The sequence below is a fragment of the Haliotis asinina genome, unplaced genomic scaffold (genome assembly GCF_037392515.1).
Source record: "Haliotis asinina isolate JCU_RB_2024 unplaced genomic scaffold, JCU_Hal_asi_v2 scaffold_17, whole genome shotgun sequence".
In the NCBI taxonomy this organism is placed as follows: Eukaryota; Metazoa; Mollusca; class Gastropoda; order Lepetellida; family Haliotidae; genus Haliotis; species Haliotis asinina.
In genome coordinates this window covers 2,809,236-2,824,883 of record NW_027133889.1, presented here as the reverse complement: position 1 = coordinate 2,824,883, position 15,648 = coordinate 2,809,236, and the positions used below count along the sequence as shown (strand labels likewise).

General features: G+C 43.1%; 1 protein-coding gene across 1 annotated transcript in view; it reads left to right on the top strand.

The window, feature by feature from the left end:
* The window catches only part of LOC137269848 (NFX1-type zinc finger-containing protein 1-like), a 69,148-nt gene that overhangs the window by 8,799 nt on the left and 44,701 nt on the right, over positions 1–15,648 (top strand). The window lies entirely within an intron of this gene.

Genomic DNA, 15,648 nt, shown 5'->3' with positions numbered 1-15,648 from the left:
AACTGACTAACAGGAATCATCACCTATACACTCACTAACAGACCCTACCACTTCTAATCTCATTGACAACGCCAACCAATCACACTGTACTGACTAACAGGAATCATCACATATACACTCACTAACGGACCCTACCACTTCTAATTTCATTGACAACGCCTACCAATAACACTGTACTGACTAACAGGAACCATCACCTATACACTCAATAACGGACCCTACCACTTCTAATCTCATTGACAACGTCTACCAATGACACTGTACTGACTAACAGGAACCATCACATATACACTCAATAACGGACCCTACCACTTCTAATCTCATTGACAACGCCTACCAATCACACTGTACTGACTAACAGGAACCATCACATATACACTCAATAACGGACCCTACCACTTCTAATCTCATTGACAACGCCTACCAATCACACTGTACTGACTAGCAGGAATCATCACATATACACTCAATAACGGACCCTACCACTTCTAATCTCATTGACAACGTCTACCAATCACACTGTACTAACTAACAGGAACCATCACATATACACTCAATAACGGACCCTACCACTTCTAATCTCATTGACAACGCCTACCAATCACACTGTACTGACTAACAGGAACCATCACATATACACTCAATAACGGACCCTACCACTTCTAATCTCATTGACAACGCCTACCAATCACACTGTACTGACTAACAGGAACCATCACCTACACACTCACTAACAGACCCTACCACTTCTAATCTCATTGACAACGCCTACCAATCACACTGCACTGACTAACAGGAATCATCACCTATACACTCACTAACAGACCCTACCACTTCTAATCTCATTGACAACGCCTACCAATCACACTGTACTGACTAACAGGAACCATCACCTATACACTCACTAACAGACCCTACCACTTCTAATCTCATTGACAACGCCTACCAATCACACTGTACTGACTAACAGGAACCATCACATATACACTCAATAACGGATCCTACCACTTCTAATCTCATTGACAACGCCTACCAATCACACTGTACTGACTAACAGGAACCATCACATATACACTCAATAACGGACCCTACCACTTCAAATCTCATTGACAACGCCTACCAATCACACTGTACTGACTAACAGGAACCATCACATATACACTCAATAACGGACCCTACCACTTCTAATCTCATTGACAACGCCTACCAATCACACTGTACTGACTAACAGGAATCTTCACATATACACTCAATAACGGACCCTACCGCTTCTAATCTCATTGACAACGCCTGACAATCACACTGTACTGACTAACAGGAACCATCACCTACACACTCACTAACAGACCCTACCACTTCTAATCTCATTGACAACGCCTACCAATCACACTGTACTAACTAACAGGAACCATCACATATACACTCACTAACAGACCCTACCACTTCTAATCTCATTGACAACGCCTACCAATCACACTGTACTGACTAACAGGAACCATCACCTACACACTCAATAACGGACCCTACCACTTCTAATCTCATTGACAACGCCTACCAATCACACTGTACTGACTAACAGGAACCATCACATACACACTCAATAACGGACCCTACCACTTCTAATCTCATTGACAACGCCTACCAATCACACTGTACTGACTAACAGGAACCATCACATATACACTCACTAACAGACCCTACCACTTCTAATCTCATTGACAACGCCTACCAATCACACTGTACTGACTAACAGGAACCATCACATACACACTCACTAACAGACCCTACCACTTCAAATCTCATTGACAACGCCTACCAATCACACTGCACTGACTAACAGGAACCATCACCTTCACACTCACTAACAGACCCTACCACTTCTAATCTCATTGACAACGCCTACCAATCACACTGTACTGACTAACAGGAACCATCACATATACACTCACTAACAGACCCTACCACTTCTAATCTCATTGACAACGCCTACCAATCACACTGTACTGACTAACAGGAACCATCACATATACACTCAATAACGGACCCTACCACTTCTAATCTCATTGACAACGCCTACCAATCACACTGTACTGACTAACAGGAACCATCACATATACACTCAATAACGGACCCTACCACTTCCAATCTCATTGACAACGTCTACCAATCACACTGTACTGACTAACAGGAACCATCACATATACACTCAATAACGAACCCTACCGCTTCTAATCTCATTGACAACGCCTACCAATCACACTGTACTGACTAACAGGAACCATCACCTACACACTCAATAACGGACCCTACCACTTCTAATCTCATTGACAACGCCTACCAATCACACTGTACTGACTAACAGGAACCATCACATATACACTCAATAACGGACCCTACAACTTCTAATCTCATTGACAACGCCTACCAATCACACTGTACTGACTAACAGGAATCTTCACATATACACTCAATAACGGACCCTACCACTTCTAATCTCATTGACAACGTCTACCAATCACACTGTACTGACTAACAGGAACCATCACATATACACTCAATAACGGACCCTACCACTTCTAATCTCATTGACAACGCCTACCAATCACACTGTACTGACTAACAGGAACCATCACGTATTCACTCAATAACGGACCCTACCACTTCTAATCTCATTGACGACGCCTACCAATCACACTGTACTGACTAACAGGAACCATCACACATACACTCAATAACGGACACTACCACCTCAAATCTCATTGACAACGCCTACCAATCACACTGTACTGACTAACAGGAACCATCACATACACACTCAAAAACAGACCCTACCACTTCTAATCTCATTGACAACGCCTACCAATCACACTGAACTGACTAACAGGAACCATCACCTACACACTCACTAACAGACCCTACCACTTCTAATCTCATTGACAACGCCTACCAATCACACGGTACTGACTAACAGGAACCATCACCTATACACTCACTAACAGACCCTACCACTTCTAATCTCATTGACAACGCCTACCAATCACACTGTACTGACTAACAGGAACCATCACATATACACTCAATAACGGACCCTACCACTTCAAATCTCATTGACAACGCCTACCAATCACACTGTACTGACTAACAGGAACCATCACACATACACTCAATAACGGACCCTACCACTTCTAATCTCATTGACAACGTCTACCAATCACACTGTACTGACTAACAGGAACCATCACATATACACTCAATAACGGACCCTACCACTTCAAATCTCATTGACAACGCCTACCAATCACACTGTACTGACTAACTGGAACCATCACATATTCACTCAATAACGGACCCTACCGCTTCTAATCTCATTGACAACGCCTACCAATCACACTGTACTGACTAACAGGAACCATCACCTACACACTCACTAACAGACCCTAGCACTTCTAATCTCATTGACAACGCCCACCAATCACACTGTACTCACTAACAGGAACCATCACATCTGTACTCACTAACAGACCCTACCACTTCTAGTCTCATTGACGACGCCTACCAATCACACTGTACTGACTAACAGGAACCCTCACCTATACACTCACTAACAGACCCTACCACTTCTATTCTCATTGACAATGCCTACCAATCACACTGGTACTGACTAACAGGAACCATCACATATACACTCAATAACGGACCCTACCACTTCTAATCTCATTGAGAACGCCTACCAATCACACTGTATTGACTAACAGGAACCATCACCTATACACTCACTAACAGACCCTACCACTTCAAATCTCATTGACAACGCCTACCAATCACACTGTACTGACTAACAGGAACCATCACATATACACTCAATAACGGACCCTACCACTTCTAATCTCATTGACAACGCCTACCAATCACACTGTACTGACTAACAGGAACCATCACCTACACACTCAATAACGGACCCTACCACTTCTAATCTCATTGACAACGCCTACCAATCACACTGTACTGACTAACAGGAACCATCACCTATACACTCAATAACGGACCCTACCACTTCAAATCTCATTGACAACGCCTACCAATCACACTGTACTGACTAACAGGAACCATCACATATACACTCAATAACGGACACTACCACCTCAAATCTCATTGACAACGCCAACCAATCACACTGTACTGACTAACAGGAATCATCACATATACACTCAATAACGGACCCTACCACTTCTAATCTCATTGACAACGTCTACCAATCACACTGTACTAACCTACAGGAACCATCACATATACACTCAATAACGGACCCTACCACTTCTAATCTCATTGACAACGCCTACCAATCACACTGTACTGACTAACAGGAACCATCACCTACACACTCACTAACAGACCCTACCACTTCAAATCTCATTGACAACGCCTACCAATCACACTGTACTGACTAACAGGAACCATCACATATACACTCAATAACGGACCCTACCACTTCTAATCTCATTGACAACGTCTACCAATCACACTGTACTGACTAACAGGAACCATCACATATACACTCAATAACGGACCCTACCACTTCAAATCTCATTGACAACGCCTACCAATCACACTGTACTGACTAACTGGAACCATCACATATTCACTCAATAACGGACCCTACCGCTTCTAATCTCATTGACAACGCCTACCAATCACACTGTACTGACTAACAGGAACCATCACCTACACACTCACTAACAGACCCTACCACTTCTAATCTCATTGACAACGCCTACCAATCACACTGTACTCACTAACAGGAACCATCACATATATACTCACTAACAGACCCTACCACTTCTAGTCTCATTGACGACGCCTACCAATCACACTGTACTGACTAACAGGAACCCTCACCTATACACTCACTAACAGACCCTACCACTTCTATTCTCATTGACAATGCCTACCAATCACACTGGTACTGACTAACAGGAACCATCACATATACACTCAATAACGGACCCTACCACTTCTAATCTCATTGAGAACGCCTACCAATCACACTGTACTGACTAACAGGAACCATCACCTATACACTCACTAACAGACCCTACCACTTCAAATCTCATTGACAACGCCTACCAATCACACTGTACTGACTAACAGGAACCATCACATATACACTCAATAACGGACCCTACCACTTCTAATCTCATTGACAACGCCTACCAATCACACTGTACTGACTAACAGGAACCATCACCTACACACTCAATAACGGACCCTACCACTTCTAATCTCATTGACAACGCCTACCAATCACACTGTACTGACTAACAGGAACCATCACCTATACACTCAATAACGGACCCTACCACTTCAAATCTCATTGACAACGCCTACCAATCACACTGTACTGACTAACAGGAACCATCACATATACACTCAATAACGGACACTACCACCTCAAATCTCATTGACAACGCCTACCAATCACACTGAACTGACTAACAGGAATCATCACATATACACTCAATAACGGACCCTACCACTTCTAATCTCATTGACAACGTCTACCAATCACACTGTACTAACCTACAGGAACCATCACATATACACTCAATAACGGACCCTACCACTTCTAATCTCATTGACAACGCCTACCAATCACACTGTACTGACTAACAGGAACCATCACATATACACTCAATAACGGACCCTACCACTTCAAATCTCATTGACAACGCCTACCAATCACACTGTACTGACTAACAGGAACCATCACCTACACACTCACTAACAGACCCTACCACTTCTAATCTCATTGACAACGCCTACCAATCACACTGCACTGACTAACAGGAATCATCACCTATACACTCACTAACAGACCCTACCACTTCTAATCTCATTGACAACGCCTACCAATCACACTGTACTGACTAACAGGAACCATCACCTATACACTCACTAACAGATCCTACCACTTCTAATCTCATTGACAACGCCTACCAATCACACTGTACTGACTAACAGGAACCATCACATATACACTCAATAACGGACGCTACCACTTCTAATCTCATTGACAACGCCTACCAATAACACTGTACTGACTAACAGGAACCATCACATATACACTCAATAACGGACCCTACCACTTCTAATCTCATTGACAACGCCTACCAATCACACTGTACAGACTAACAGGAGAAATCACATACACACTCACTAACAGACCCTACCACTTCTAATCTCATTGACAACGCCTACCAATCACACTGTACTGACTAACAGGAGAAATCACATACACACTCACTAACAGACCCTACCACTTCAAATCTCATTGACAACGCCTACCAATCACACTGTACTGACTAACAGGAACCATCACATATACACTCAATAACGGACCCTACCACTTCTAATCTCATTGACAACGCCTACCAATCACACTGTACTGACTAACAGGAACCATCACCTATACACTCAATAACGGACCCTACCACTTCAAATCTCATTGACAACGCCTACCAATCACACTGTACTGACTAACAGGAACCATCACATATACACTCAATAACGGACACTACCACCTCAAATCTCATTGACAACGCCTACCAATCACACTGAACTGACTAACAGGAATCATCACATATACACTCAATAACGGACCCTACCACTTCTAATCTCATTGACAACGTCTACCAATCACACTGTACTAACCTACAGGAACCATCACATATACACTCAATAACGGACCCTACCACTTCTAATCTCATTGACAACGCCTACCAATCACACTGTACTGACTAACAGGAACCATCACATATACACTCAATAACGGACCCTACCACTTCAAATCTCATTGACAACGCCTACCAATCACACTGTACTGACTAACAGGAACCATCACCTACACACTCACTAACAGACCCTACCACTTCTAATCTCATTGACAACGCCTACCAATCACACTGCACTGACTAACAGGAATCATCACCTATACACTCACTAACAGACCCTACCACTTCTAATCTCATTGACAACGCCTACCAATCACACTGTACTGACTAACAGGAACCATCACCTATACACTCACTAACAGATCCTACCACTTCTAATCTCATTGACAACGCCTACCAATCACACTGTACTGACTAACAGGAACCATCACATATACACTCAATAACGGACGCTACCACTTCTAATCTCATTGACAACGCCTACCAATAACACTGTACTGACTAACAGGAACCATCACATATACACTCAATAACGGACCCTACCACTTCTAATCTCATTGACAACGCCTACCAATCACACTGTACAGACTAACAGGAGAAATCACATACACACTCACTAACAGACCCTACCACTTCTAATCTCATTGACAACGCCTACCAATCACACTGTACTGACTAACAGGAGAAATCACATACACACTCACTAACAGACCCTACCACTTCAAATCTCATTGACAACGCCTACCAATCACACTGTACTGACTAACAGGAACCATCACATATACACTCAATAACGGACCCTACCACTTCTAATCTCATTGACAACGTCTACCAATCACACTGTACTGACTAACAGGAACCATCACATATACACTCAATAACGGACCCTACCACTTCAAATCTCATTGACAACGCCTACCAATCACACTGTACTGACTAACTGGAACCATCACATATTCACTCAATAACGGACCCTACCGCTTCTAATCTCATTGACAACGCCTACCAATCACACTGTACTGACTAACAGGAACCATCACCTACACACTCACTAACAGACCCTAGCACTTCTAATCTCATTGACACCGCCTACCAATCACACTGTACTCACTAACAGGAACCATCACATACATACTAACTAACAGACCCTACCACTTCTAGTTTCATTGACGACGCCTACCAATCACACTGTACTGACTAACAGGAACCCTCACCTATACACTCACTAACAGACCCTACCACTTCTATTCTCATTGACAATGCCTACCAATCACACTGGTACTGACTAACAGGAACCATCACATATACACTCAATGACGGACCCTACCACTTCTAATCTCATTGAGAACGCCTACCAATCACACTGTACTGACTAACAGGAACCATCACCTATACACTCACTAACAGACCCTACCACTTCAAATCTCATTGACAACGCCTACCAATCACACTGTACTGACTAACAGGAACCATCACATATACACTCAATAACGGACCCTACCACTTCTAATCTCATTGACAACGCCTACCAATCACACTGTACTGACTAACAGGAACCATCACCTACACACTCAATAACGGACCCTACCACTTCTAATCTCATTGACAACGCCTACCAATCACACTGTACTGACTAACAGGAACCATCACCTATACACTCAATAACGGACCCTACCACTTCAAATCTCATTGACAACGCCTACCAATCACACTGTACTGACTAACAGGAACCATCACCTACACACTCACTAACAGACCCTACCACTTCTAATCTCATTGACAACGCCTACCAATCACACTGCACTGACTAACAGGAATCATCACCTATACACTCACTAACAGACCCTACCACTTCTAATCTCATTGACAACGCCTACCAATCACACTGTACTGACTAACAGGAACCATCACCTATACACTCACTAACAGATCCTACCACTTCTAATCTCATTGACAACGCCTACCAATCACACTGTACTGACTAACAGGAACCATCACATATACACTCAATAACGGACGCTACCACTTCTAATCTCATTGACAACGCCTACCAATAACACTGTACTGACTAACAGGAACCATCACATATACACTCAATAACGGACCCTACCACTTCTAATCTCATTGACAACGCCTACCAATCACACTGTACAGACTAACAGGAGAAATCACATACACACTCACTAACAGACCCTACCACTTCTAATCTCATTGACAACGCCTACCAATCACACTGTACTGACTAACAGGAGAAATCACATACACACTCACTAACAGACCCTACCACTTCAAATCTCATTGACAACGCCTACCAATCACACTGTACTGACTAACAGGAACCATCACATATACACTCAATAACGGACCCTACCACTTCTAATCTCATTGACAACGTCTACCAATCACACTGTACTGACTAACAGGAACCATCACATATACACTCAATAACGCACCCTACCACTTCAAATCTCATTGACAACGCCTACCAATCACACTGTACTGACTAACTGGAACCATCACATATTCACTCAATAACGGACCCTACCGCTTCTAATCTCATTGACAACGCCTACCAATCACACTGTACTGACTAACAGGAACCATCACCTACACACTCACTAACAGACCCTAGCACTTCTAATCTCATTGACAACGCCTACCAATCACACTGTACTCACTAACAGGAACCATCACATACATACTAACTAACAGACCCTACCACTTCTAGTCTCATTGACGACGCCTACCAATCACACTGTACTGACTAACAGGAATCATCACCTATACACTCACTAACAGACCCTACCACTTCTATTCTCATTGACAATGCCTACCAATCACACTGGTACTGACTAACAGGAACCATCACATATACACTCAATAACGGACCCTACCACTTCTAATCTCATTGAGAACGCCTACCAATCACACTGTACTGACTAACAGGAACCATCACCTATACACTCACTAACAGACCCTACCACTTCAAATCTCATTGACAACGCCTACCAATCACACTGTACTGACTAACAGGAACCATCACATATACACTCAATAACGGACCCTACCACTTCTAATCTCATTGACAACGCCTACCAATCACACTGTACTGACTAACAGGAACCATCACCTACACACTCAATAACGGACCCTACCACTTCTAATCTCATTGACAACGCCTACCAATCACACTGTACTGACTAACAGGAACCATCACCTATACACTCAATAACGGACCCTACCACTTCAAATCTCATTGACAACGCCTACCAATCACACTGTACTGACTAACAGGAACCATCACATATACACTCAATAACGGACACTACCACCTCAAATCTCATTGACAACGCCTACCAATCACACTGAACTGACTAACAGGAATCATCACATATACACTCAATAACGGACCCTACCACTTCTAATCTCATTGACAACGTCTACCAATCACACTGTACTAACCTACAGGAACCATCACATATACACTCAATAACGGACCCTACCACTTCTAATCTCATTGACAACGCCTACCAATCACACTGTACTGACTAACAGGAACCATCACATATACACTCAATAACGGACCCTACCACTTCAAATCTCATTGACAACGCCTACCAATCACACTGTACTGACTAACAGGAATCATCACCTATACACTCACTAACAGACCCTACCACTTCTAATCTCATTGACAACGCCTACCAATCACACTGTACTGACTAACAGGAACCATCACCTATACACTCACTAACAGATCCTACCACTTCTAATCTCATTGACAACGCCTACCAATCACACTGTACTGACTAACAGGAACCATCACATATACACTCAATAACGGACGCTACCACTTCTAATCTCATTGACAACGCCTACCAATAACACTGTACTGACTAACAGGAACCATCACATATACACTCAATAACGGACCCTACCACTTCTAATCTCATTGACAACGCCTACCAATCACACTGTACTGACTAACAGGAGAAATCACATACACACTCACTAACAGACCCTACCACTTCTAATCTCATTGACAACGCCTACCAATCACACTGTACTGACTAACAGGAACCATCACATATACACTCAATAACGGACGCTACCACTTCTAATCTCATTGACAACGCCTACCAATAACACTGTACTGACTAACAGGAACCATCACATATACACTCAATAACGGACCCTACCACTTCTAATCTCATTGACAACGCCTACCAATCACACTGTACAGACTAACAGGAGAAATCACATACACACTCACTAACAGACCCTACCACTTCTAATCTCATTGACAACGCCTACCAATCACATTGTACTGACTAACAGGAGAAATCACATACACACTCACTAACAGACCCTACCACTTCAAATCTCATTGACAACGCCTACCAATCACACTGTACTGACTAACAGGAACCATCACATATACACTCAATAACGGACCCTACCACTTCTAATCTCATTGACAACGTCTACCAATCACACTGTACTGACTAACAGGAACCATCACATATACACTCAATAACGGACCCTACCACTTCAAATCTCATTGACAACGCCTACCAATCACACTGTACTGACTAACTGGAACCATCACATATTCACTCAATAACGGACCCTACCGCTTCTAATCTCATTGACAACGCCTACCAATCACACTGTACTGACTAACAGGAACCATCACCTACACACTCACTAACAGACCCTAGCACTTCTAATCTCATTGACAACGCCTACCAATCACACTGTACTCACTAACAGGAACCATCACATACATACTAACTAACAGACCCTACCACTTCTAGTCTCATTGACGACGCCTACCAATCACACTGTACTGACTAACAGGAACCCTCACCTATACACTCACTAACAGACCCTACCACTTCTATTCTCATTGACAATGCCTACCAATCACACTGGTACTGACTAACAGGAACCATCACATATACACTCAATAACGGACCCTACCACTTCTAATCTCATTGAGAACGCCTACCAATCACACTGTACTGACTAACAGGAACCATCACCTATACACTCACTAACAGACCCTACCACTTCAAATCTCATTGACAACGCCTACCAATCACACTGTACTGACTAACAGGAACCATCACATATACACTCAATAACGGACCCTACCACTTCTAATCTCATTGACAACGCCTACCAATCACACTGTACTGACTAACAGGAACCATCACCTACACACTCAATAACGGACCCTACCACTTCTAATCTCATTGACAACGCCTACCAATCACACTGTACTGACTAACAGGAACCATCACCTATACACTCAATAACGGACCCTACCACTTCAAATCTCATTGACAACGCCTACCAATCACACTGTACTGACTAACAGGAACCATCACCTACACACTCACTAACAGACCCTACCACTTCTAATCTCATTGACAACGCCTACCAATCACACTGCACTGATTAACAGGAATCATCACCTATACACTCACTAACAGACCCTACCACTTCTAATCTCATTGACAACGCCTACCAATCACACTGTACTGACTAACAGGAACCATCACCTATACACTCACTAACAGATCCTACCACTTCTAATCTCATTGACAACGCCTACCAATCACACTGTACTGACTAACAGGAACCATCACATATACACTCAATAACGGACGCTACCACTTCTAATCTCATTGACAACGCCTACCAATAACACTCTACTGACTAACAGGAACCATCACATATACACTCAATAACGGACCCTACCACTTCTAATCTCATTGACAACGCCTACCAATCACACTGTACAGACTAACAGGAGAAATCACATACACACTCACTAACAGACCCTACCACTTCTAATCTCATTGACAACGCCTACCAATCACACTGTACTGACTAACAGGAGAAATCACATACACACTCACTAACAGACCCTACCACTTCAAATCTCATTGACAACGCCTACCAATCACACTGTACTGACTAACAGGAACCATCACATATACACTCAATAACGGACCCTACCACTTCTAATCTCATTGACAACGTCTACCAATCACACTGTACTGACTAACAGGAACCATCACATATACACTCAATAACGGACCCTACCACTTCAAATCTCATTGACAACGCCTACCAATCACACTGTACTGACTAACTGGAACCATCACATATTCACTCAATAACGGACCCTACCGCTTCTAATCTCATTGACAACGCCTACCAATCACACTGTACTGACTAACAGGAACCATCACCTACACACTCACTAACAGACCCTAGCACTTCTAATCTCATTGACAACGCCTACCAATCACACTGTACTCACTAACAGGAACCATCACATATATACTAACTAACAGACCCTACCACTTCTAGTCTCATTGACGACGCCTACCAATCACACTGTACTGACTAACAGGAACCCTCACCTATACACTCACTAACAGACCCTACCACTTCTATTCTCATTGACAATGCCTACCAATCACACTGGTACTGACTAACAGGAACCATCACCTATACACTCACTAACAGACCCTACCACTTCAAATCTCATTGACAACGCCTACCAATCACACTGTACTGACTAACAGGAACCATCACCTATACACTCAATAACGGACCCTACCACTTCAAATCTCATTGACAACGCCTACCAATCACACTGTACTGACTAACAGGAACCATCACATATACACTCAATAACGGACACTACCACCTCAAATCTCATTGACAACGCCTACCAATCACACTGAACTGACTAACAGGAATCATCACATATACACTCAATAACGGACCCTACCACTTCTAATCTCATTGACAACGTCTACCAATCACACTGTACTAACCTACAGGAACCATCACATATACACTCACTAACAGACCCTACCACTTCTAATCTCATTGACAACGCCTACCAATCACACTGTACTGACTAACAGGAACCATCACATATACACTCAATAACGGACCCTACCACTTCAAATCTCATTGACAACGCCTACCAATCACACTGTACTGACTAACAGGAACCATCACCTACACACTCACTAACAGACCCTACCACTTCTAATCTCATTGACAACGCCTACCAATCACACTGCACTGACTAACAGGAATCATCACCTATACACTCACTAACAGACCCTACCACTTCTAATCTCATTGACAACGCCTACCAATCACACTGTACTGACTAACAGGAACCATCACCTATACACTCACTAACAGATCCTACCACTTCTAATCTCATTGACAACGCCTACCAATCACACTGTACTGACTAACAGGAACCATCACATATACACTCAATAACGGACGCTACCACTTCTAATCTCATTGACAACGCCTACCAATAACACTGTACTGACTAACAGGAACCATCACATATACACTCAATAACGGACCCTACCACTTCTAATCTCATTGACAACGCCTACCAATCACACTGTACTGACTAACAGGAGAAATCACATACACACTCACTAACAGACCCTACCACTTCTAATCTCATTGACAACGCCTACCAATCACACTGCACTGACTAACAGGAACCATCACCTATACACTCACTAACAGACCCTACCACTTCTAATCTCATTGACAACGCCTACCAATCACACTGTACTGACTAACAGGAACCATCACATGTACACTCAATAACGGACCCTACCACTTCTAATCTCATTGACAACGCCTACCAATCACACTGTACTGACTAACAGGAACCATCACATATACACTCAAAAACGGACCCTACAGCTTCTAATCTCACTGACAACGCCTACCAATCACACGGTACTGACTAACAGGAACCATCACCTACACACTCACAAACAGACCCTACCACTTCTAATCTCATTGACAACGCCTACCAATCACACTGTACTGACTCACAGGAACCCTCACATATACACTCAAAAACGGACCCTACCACTTCTAATCTCATTGACAACGCCTACCAATCACACGGTACTGACTAACAGGAACCATCACCTACACACTCAATAACGGACCCTACCACTTCTAATCTCATTGACAACGCCTACCAATCACACTGTACTGACTAACAGGAACCATCACCTATACGCTCAATAACGGACCCTACCACTTCTAATGTCATTGACAACGCCTACCAATCACACTGTACTGACTAACAGGAACCATCACATACACACTCAATAACGGACACTACCACCTCAAATCTCATTGACAACGCCTACCAATCACACTGTACTGACTAACAGGAACCATCACATATACACTCAAAAACAGACCCTACCACTTCTAATCTCATTGACAACGCCTACCAATCACACTGTACTGACTAACAGGAACCATCACCTACACACTCACTAACAGACCCTACCACTTCTAATCTCATTGACAACGCCTACCAATCACACGGTACTGACTAACAGGAACCATCACCTATACACTCACTAACAGACCCTACCACTTCTAATCTCATTGACAACGCCTACCAATCACACTGTACTGACTAACAGGAACCATCACACATACACTCAATAACGGACCCTACCACTTCTAGTCTCATTGACAACGCCTACCAATCACACTGTACTGACTAACAGGAACCATCACATATACACTCAATAACGGACCCTACCACTTCTAATCTCATTGACAACGCCTACCAATCACACTGTACTGACTAACAGGAACCATCACATATACACTCAATAACGGACCCTACCACTTCTAATCTCATTGACAACGCCTACCAATCACACTGTACTGACTAACAGGAACCATCACATATACACTCAATAACGGACCCTACCGCTTCTAATCTCATTGACAACGCCTACCAATCACACTGTACTGACTAACAGGAACCATCACCTACACACTCACTAACAGACCCTAGCACTTCTAATCTCATTGACAA